The sequence below is a fragment of the Mus caroli genome, unplaced genomic scaffold (genome assembly GCF_978045245.1).
Source record: "Mus caroli unplaced genomic scaffold, Mus_caroli_1 scaffold_16, whole genome shotgun sequence".
Lineage (NCBI taxonomy): Eukaryota > Metazoa > Chordata > Mammalia > Rodentia > Muridae > Mus > Mus caroli.
The window spans coordinates 23,209,441-23,216,069 of NW_028227271.1; positions in this window are offsets into that span (position 1 = coordinate 23,209,441).

Consider the following 6,629-nt stretch of genomic DNA (forward strand, 5'->3'; position numbering starts at 1 on the left):
AATAGCATACATTTAAAAAAAAAAAAAAAACAGACACACACACACACACAGCCGGGCGTGGTGGCGCACGCCTTTAATCCCAGCACTCGGGAGGCAGAGGCAAGCGGATTTCTGAATTCGAGGCCAGCCTGGTCTACAAAGTGAGTTCCAGGACAACCAGGGCTATACAGAGAAACCCTGTCTCAAAAAAACCAAAAATAAAAAATAAAATAATAATAATAATTTGAGGCCAGCTGGTCTCCAGAGCGAGTTCCAGCCAGAGAAAACCTGTCTCCAAAACAAACAAACACAAAACAGAAAACAAAAAAAACTCGTCCAGCAACATAAAGAGACCCACACGAGGCAAGGTACATTAGATCTGAGCACTGCTCCCTCTTCCCCACACAACCACTCCCTCAAGGCTTCCTTCCATGGCTCCTTAGTGTCTCCTCTTCCTGAGCTCAGGACTTAGCTGTTGCCAGAATAGTTTGTACATCAGATAAACCTACCAGACACCTGCGCCCAAGGTCCTCGATTGGATTGGAGGCTGTGGGCAGATGTATGCTGAAAAGAACGTGTTCCTGGAACTTTGTACTCTGGACTGATTTGGGGGTATAGTTGCTTGGATATGCTGTAGCAGCTCACTGTTCTCTTCCACAGAGATCCTTGCAGAGCCAATCCTTCCCAGGCTCTGTAGTCCTCTCTCCTGACTCTGCTTCACTTGGCCTCTGGTTACTTTTCCTCTGGTTACTTTTTTACTTTTCCTCATTGAACCATAGCTTCAGCTGTTAGCTTTCTACTTGGTCCTGTTTCCTTTTCTGACTTTATTTTTGCAAGACAGAGTGATACTCTGTAGCCTTAACTGGCCTGGGACTCACTATGTAGAGATCTGTCTGCCTTTGACTCCTGAGTGCTCACATTAAAGGCATGGGTCACCAGCCCAGGTGGTTTTGTGGTAGTTGTTGTTTGGTTTTGTTTTTTAATGCATGGACTTCTGCTAAATAGCATCAGCTACCTTAGTTCTGGTTACTGTGGAGGCCCCTGCTTTTTGGCTTGTCTCCTCACTAACCACTCACAGCAATTCCACGGTTGTCCGTCCAGTACCTTTGGCAAGTTATTTAATCTCGTGGCAGTTAGAATTCTTGCCTGAAAAATATGGCTGATGCCACCAAGGGCACAGTGAGGTAAGAAGACAAGGAAAACCAAGTCGTGGCAGCACATGCCTTTAGTCCCAGCAATCGGGTAGCAAAGGCAGTCATCTGATCTCTGTGAGTTCGAGGCCAGCCTTGTCTACAGAGCGAGTTCCAGGCAGCCAAGGCTACACAGAGAAACCCTGTCTTGAGAAGAAAATGCTGGATCTCTGACTGGGACAAAGGGCCCAACCAGTATCCTCTTCTGCTTGCCTAGTATTCCATTGTAACTTCTGTCTCCTCCTCCTCTTTCCTGTCCGCTCCCATCTCTTGTTTTTTTTTCTTTTCTTTTCTTTTCTTTTCTTTTCTTTTCTTTTCTTTCTTTCTTTTTTTTTTTTTTTTTTTTTTTTTTTTTTTTTTTTTTTTTTTTGAGACAGGGTTTCTTTGTGTAGCCCTGGCTATCCTGGAGCTCAGAGATCAGCCTGCCTCTGTCTCCTGAGTGCTGGGATTAAAGGTGTGCGCCACCACCTGGCTTCCAGTGCGCATCTTATATCGTTTTCATTTTGCATCCAATTGCTTCTATTTCTCTCTCTTTTTTTTTCCTCTCCCTTTTCTCCTGTACTCATTTACCCATCCAGGCTGATGGAAGTGTTTAGCACTTTGGTCAACTTCCCTCCTCCATCCTTCAACTCTTCCCCACTTCCCCTCAAGCCACCACTCACACTGCTCTGCAGGGAACCACCCAGCCTTCCGCTGGAACGCTTACCTTGCATCCATGAGTCCTCCACAGCGTTGGCTTGACTCGAGCCTAGGTACCCCAATTTGGCTGTCACTGTTACCTGAAGCAGCATCTCTCAACGTGTGGACTTTTTATTTTTATTTAATATGTTTGAGTCTTATATGTCTGTGCACTACATGCATGCGGTGCTCAAGGGTGCCAGAAGAGGGCACCAGGTCCCCTGGGGCTAGAGTACATATAGTTCTGAGCTGAGATCAATGCCAGGAATGGATTCCAGGTCCTCTGGGAGAGCAGTCAGTGCTCTTAATTGCTAAGTCATCTCTCCAGCCCAGGGATTTTGAGTTCCCCCCCATCTTACTTGTGGCCTAATTCAGTGAACAAGTCTTCAAAAATATTTTTTAAATAGATTTATTTTGTTTTATATATTTTGCTTACACATATATGTGCATCAAGTATGTGCCTGATGCCTGCAGAGGTCAGAAGAGGGCAATGTATTCCATGGAACTGGACTTACGGATGGTTGTGATGTGACAGAAAGTGTTCATGAACCCCAAAAGACCACCAAGGAGCCAATTCCGATGCAATCACACTAGGGTCTCTTTATTTAAGCTCAAGCTTGGGACACACCACCATCTCTAACGCAGTAGAGCAGGAGGGCAGGAGGGTACAGTCCTGAGCCCAGTTTCAGGCAAGCATTTATAGGAGCAAGAAGAAGGTATCTAGCCAGGCACACATTTGTTTGGGGGGGGGGTGAGCTATGGCCTTTAACATAATTGGCTGGTGCTGGGAGCCAAAGCATGAACTTTTTTTTTTTTCTTTCTTTCTTTCTTTCTTTCTTTCTTTCTTTCTTTCTTTCTTTCTTTCTTTTTTTTTTGGTTTTTCGAGACAGGGTTTTTCTGTGTAGCCCTGGCTGTCCTGGAACTCACTTTGTAGACCAGGCTGGCCTCGAACTCAGAAACCCGCCTGCCTCTGCCTCCCACGTGCTGGGATTACAGGCGTGCGCCACCGCGCCCGGCTCCATAAACTTAACTTCTGTCTGTTTTCCTTCTGATTGATGGTTCTTCGGAAGTGAGGTGCCAGGGGTAGACTTGTAACCTGAAGGTGTAGAATTGTTGGAGAATAGCCTGGAAACTGGTGCTAGACACCAGTTTTGTTGGGGGGAGGGCAGAGGTAACCTGGAAACTGGTACTAGGTTAATTAGTTAATTCCAGTTCAACCTTAGGTCAGGTTCTCTAAGGTGGAGTCTGAACCCAAAGGACCTGGTCGCTTAGTGAATCTTCATATGAGTTCTGGGAATTGAACAAGGTCTCTGCAAGAGCAGCAAGGGCTCTTACCCACTGAGCCATCTCTGATGCCTCTTCTTGGTTTTATTCCTTTATCTTTCTTTGAGACAGGGTCTCATGTAGCCTCGTCTGGCCTCACACTTGTATAGTCAAGGATGACCTTTAACCTCCATGCTTTTGCTTCCACTTCCTAAGTGGTGTGATTACAAAGGTGAACTGCCAGCATCCCTTCTTTTGTGCATGCTAGGCAAGTACCTAAATCTCCAGCGTTATGCTTATAATGGTCCCCTTCTAAGATGCCTGACCTCAGTCTAGGCCCTGTATGTACTAGGCAGGTGTCTAGTCTACACTGCATCTCCAACTTAAGCGTTTCCCATTTAAGGTCTTTGGTTTTCCAGCTTCATTCTCAAAAAGCAAGCAAGCAAGCAAACAAACAAAAAACCCCACAAAAATAAAAACCTTTGGCCAGCAAGATGGCTCAGTGGACGAAGAGGTTTCCTGATAACCAGAGTTCAATTCCCAGGTGAAAAGAGAGAACTGAGTCCTGAAAATCATTTGATACTCCTCAACCCAAATACATAAATGTAATAAAAATGTATATAAAAACCTTTTGGCTGGCCATTCCTTTCATCACTGCCCTGGGCTGTTACAGAGAGAAACTGTGTCTCAAATTTTAAGTCTTTATTATATATACTATTTATTGAGTGCTCTATTTGCATGTTCATCTACATGCCAGAGGAGAACATCAGATAATATTATATGATGGCTGTGAGTCACCATGTGGTTGCTAGGAATTGAACTCATGACTTCTGGAAGAGCCCTTACTGCTCTTAACCACTGAGCCATCTCTCCAGCCCCCATATTTATATGTTTGAGATGGGATCTTACCCTACAGCCCAAGCTAGCCTCAAACCTGAGGGGATCCTTCAGCCTCTCAGCCTCAGGCAGGTTTTGCAAGTGTGAGTCAGCATGGGTTGGTTTTTCCCTATAATATTCTAGTGCCGTGAGGATCTCGCGTCTTCCACACACAAAGTGGAGGCCTTCTGACTCTATGAGATGAAATTGGCTGAGTGTGGAGAGTTCTGGTGGGGAATCTGGAGTCAGGGGTACTGGTACATGGAAGTCACATGTAAAAAGCTCCTTGGAAATGAGGGTAGTTGAGGTGTTATTCTAATGGGATGTCACTAAAGGTTGGAACATGACTTTATCAGATTTGTATTACAAAGTATATCCTATTACATATAAACTACAAGAACAGGGGACTGGGCAGGAAAAATCAGCTTGAGTAATGCGGTGGTAAAACCAGGTGTGGTGGCTATCCTTTAATCCCAGCATTCGAGAAGCTCAATTAGGAACACTGTCGTGTTTGAGGCTAGCCTGAGCTATACAAGGCTTTCCAGGCTAGCCTAACTACACAGTGAGGTTGTGTCTCAAAACACCAAAGAGAGGGAGATATTGTTGCTGTGTTGCACAAACTAGTGTCCATCTTCTGGGTTCAAGGAATCCTCCTGCCTCAGCCTCCTGAGTGAGCAGGGTATAGCGTAGCAGAGATTTCAATCATTGGGAAGGCAGTGGTAGACTGAACTGATTGGAGAAATGTGGAACTTGTGTAGGTATTGCAGCAGGGAGTTAAGGCTGAGTTTACAGACTCCATATTTGACCCCTTCTCTCTCAGCTGCATTGGGTTCATTTTGAATGCTGGTACAAACCTGAAACTGCTCAAGTGTCAGGAAAAGGAGCAGGGGAATGCATGGGCATTAAATAGCAATGCTCCTGACATCATAGACTGTAACTTCTACAAAGTGTAACATCAAAGAACAGAAGATAGCTGAGAGGACAGGAAGTCACACTGTGGTCTAGGATGCACATTTGGGATTCTGGGACCAAGTTTCCAGAGTACAGCTGTGGAGGTATGGAGGAAGGAGTAAAGGTGCCCTGTGGTGGTTTGAATATGGTTGGCCCAGGGAGTGGCACTATTTGGAGGTGTGGCCTTGTTGGAGGAAATGTGTTACATGGGTTTTAAGACCCTCGTCCTAGCTGCCTGGAAGCCAGTCTTCTCCCGTCTGCCTCTGGAAAGAGATGTAGAACTCTCAGCTCCTCCAGCTCCATATCTGCCTGGATGCTGTCATGCTGTTGCCTGGATAATGGACTGAACATCTGAATCTGTAAGCTAGCCCCAATTAAATGTTGTCTTTTGCCCGGCAGTGGTGGCCCACGCCTTTAATCCCAGCATTTGGGAGGCAGAGGCAGGTGGATTTTCTGAGTTTGAGGCCAGCCTGGTCTACAGAGTGAGTTCCAGGACAGCCAGGGCTACACAGAGAAACCCTGTCTCAAACCCTTCCCCCTGCCCCTAAGACATGCCCTGACACTGGATGGATGGTCTCACAAAGCCTAGGGTTCCACAAACATACTACATAGGCATGAAAGACCACACACCACTCATTCTCCTGTCTCCATTTCCTGAGAGCTGAGGTTTTAACCTGCACCTCCAACCCTACTGGTTGAAATTTAAAGCCTTTGGTAATGAAGGTCTCATATTGAAGGTTTCTGTTGTTTTGCTGACCTCCATTTCTGAAGCCAAAACCTAAACAAGACATGGGCTTAGGATAGGCAGATCCTTAATATATACAGTCCACCCCACATTTCCCAGTGTTTATATACACTTTTATTTATTTATTTATTTATTTATTTATTTATTTATTTTTGTTTTTTTTTTTGTTTTTTCGAGACAGGGTTTCTCTGTGTAGCCCTGGCTGTCCTGGCACTCACTTTGTAGACCAGGCTGGCCTCAAACTCAGAAATCCGCCTGCCTCTGCCTCCCACGTGCTGGGATTAAAGGCGTGCGCCACCACGCCCGGCCCACTTTTATTTTTTAAATACGGATCAGAGACAGGATCTCAGTCACTGGGCTCTACCCACAGGTTGTGTTTTTTCTTAGTTCCAGGCTGGCTTTGAGCTTTCAGTCTTGAGATTAAGGCGGGTACCACAACACCTGGCCAGTGTCTACAATCTTTATGAAGAAAGAACTGGATGACACACAAAAAGCTTTTTATCAACACAGGTATTTCAGAGTAGCTTTTGTGGTGCTGGGTTTTAAGTACATGTGCCAAACATGTACTTTACCACTGAGTAATTGCTGGCCTGACTTCTGACCGTCACCTGGGTTACTAGGATGATTCATCCAGTGGCCGAGGTGAGTGTGAGTTACACGGGTGCATATACATGGCATGCTCTGAACAGTGTACAGCTGACAGTGGGCACTGGACAATGCTACCACCTACTGTCACCTAGACTATGCCAAGCATAATTTTTCTGAAGAGTTTCCTGCTGTCTGTCTGAAAAAGCACAACCTCCTTTCTAGCAGCTGATGGCAGCAGAGGGGCGTCTTCTCTCCTCTACCTCGGTGTTTCGGCAAACACAAACACGGACTTACCAAGACATTAGGCAACAGCAAAAGGTCACCCTCGGTTTCTTTTGGAAAGTTTGAACCCTGCACCA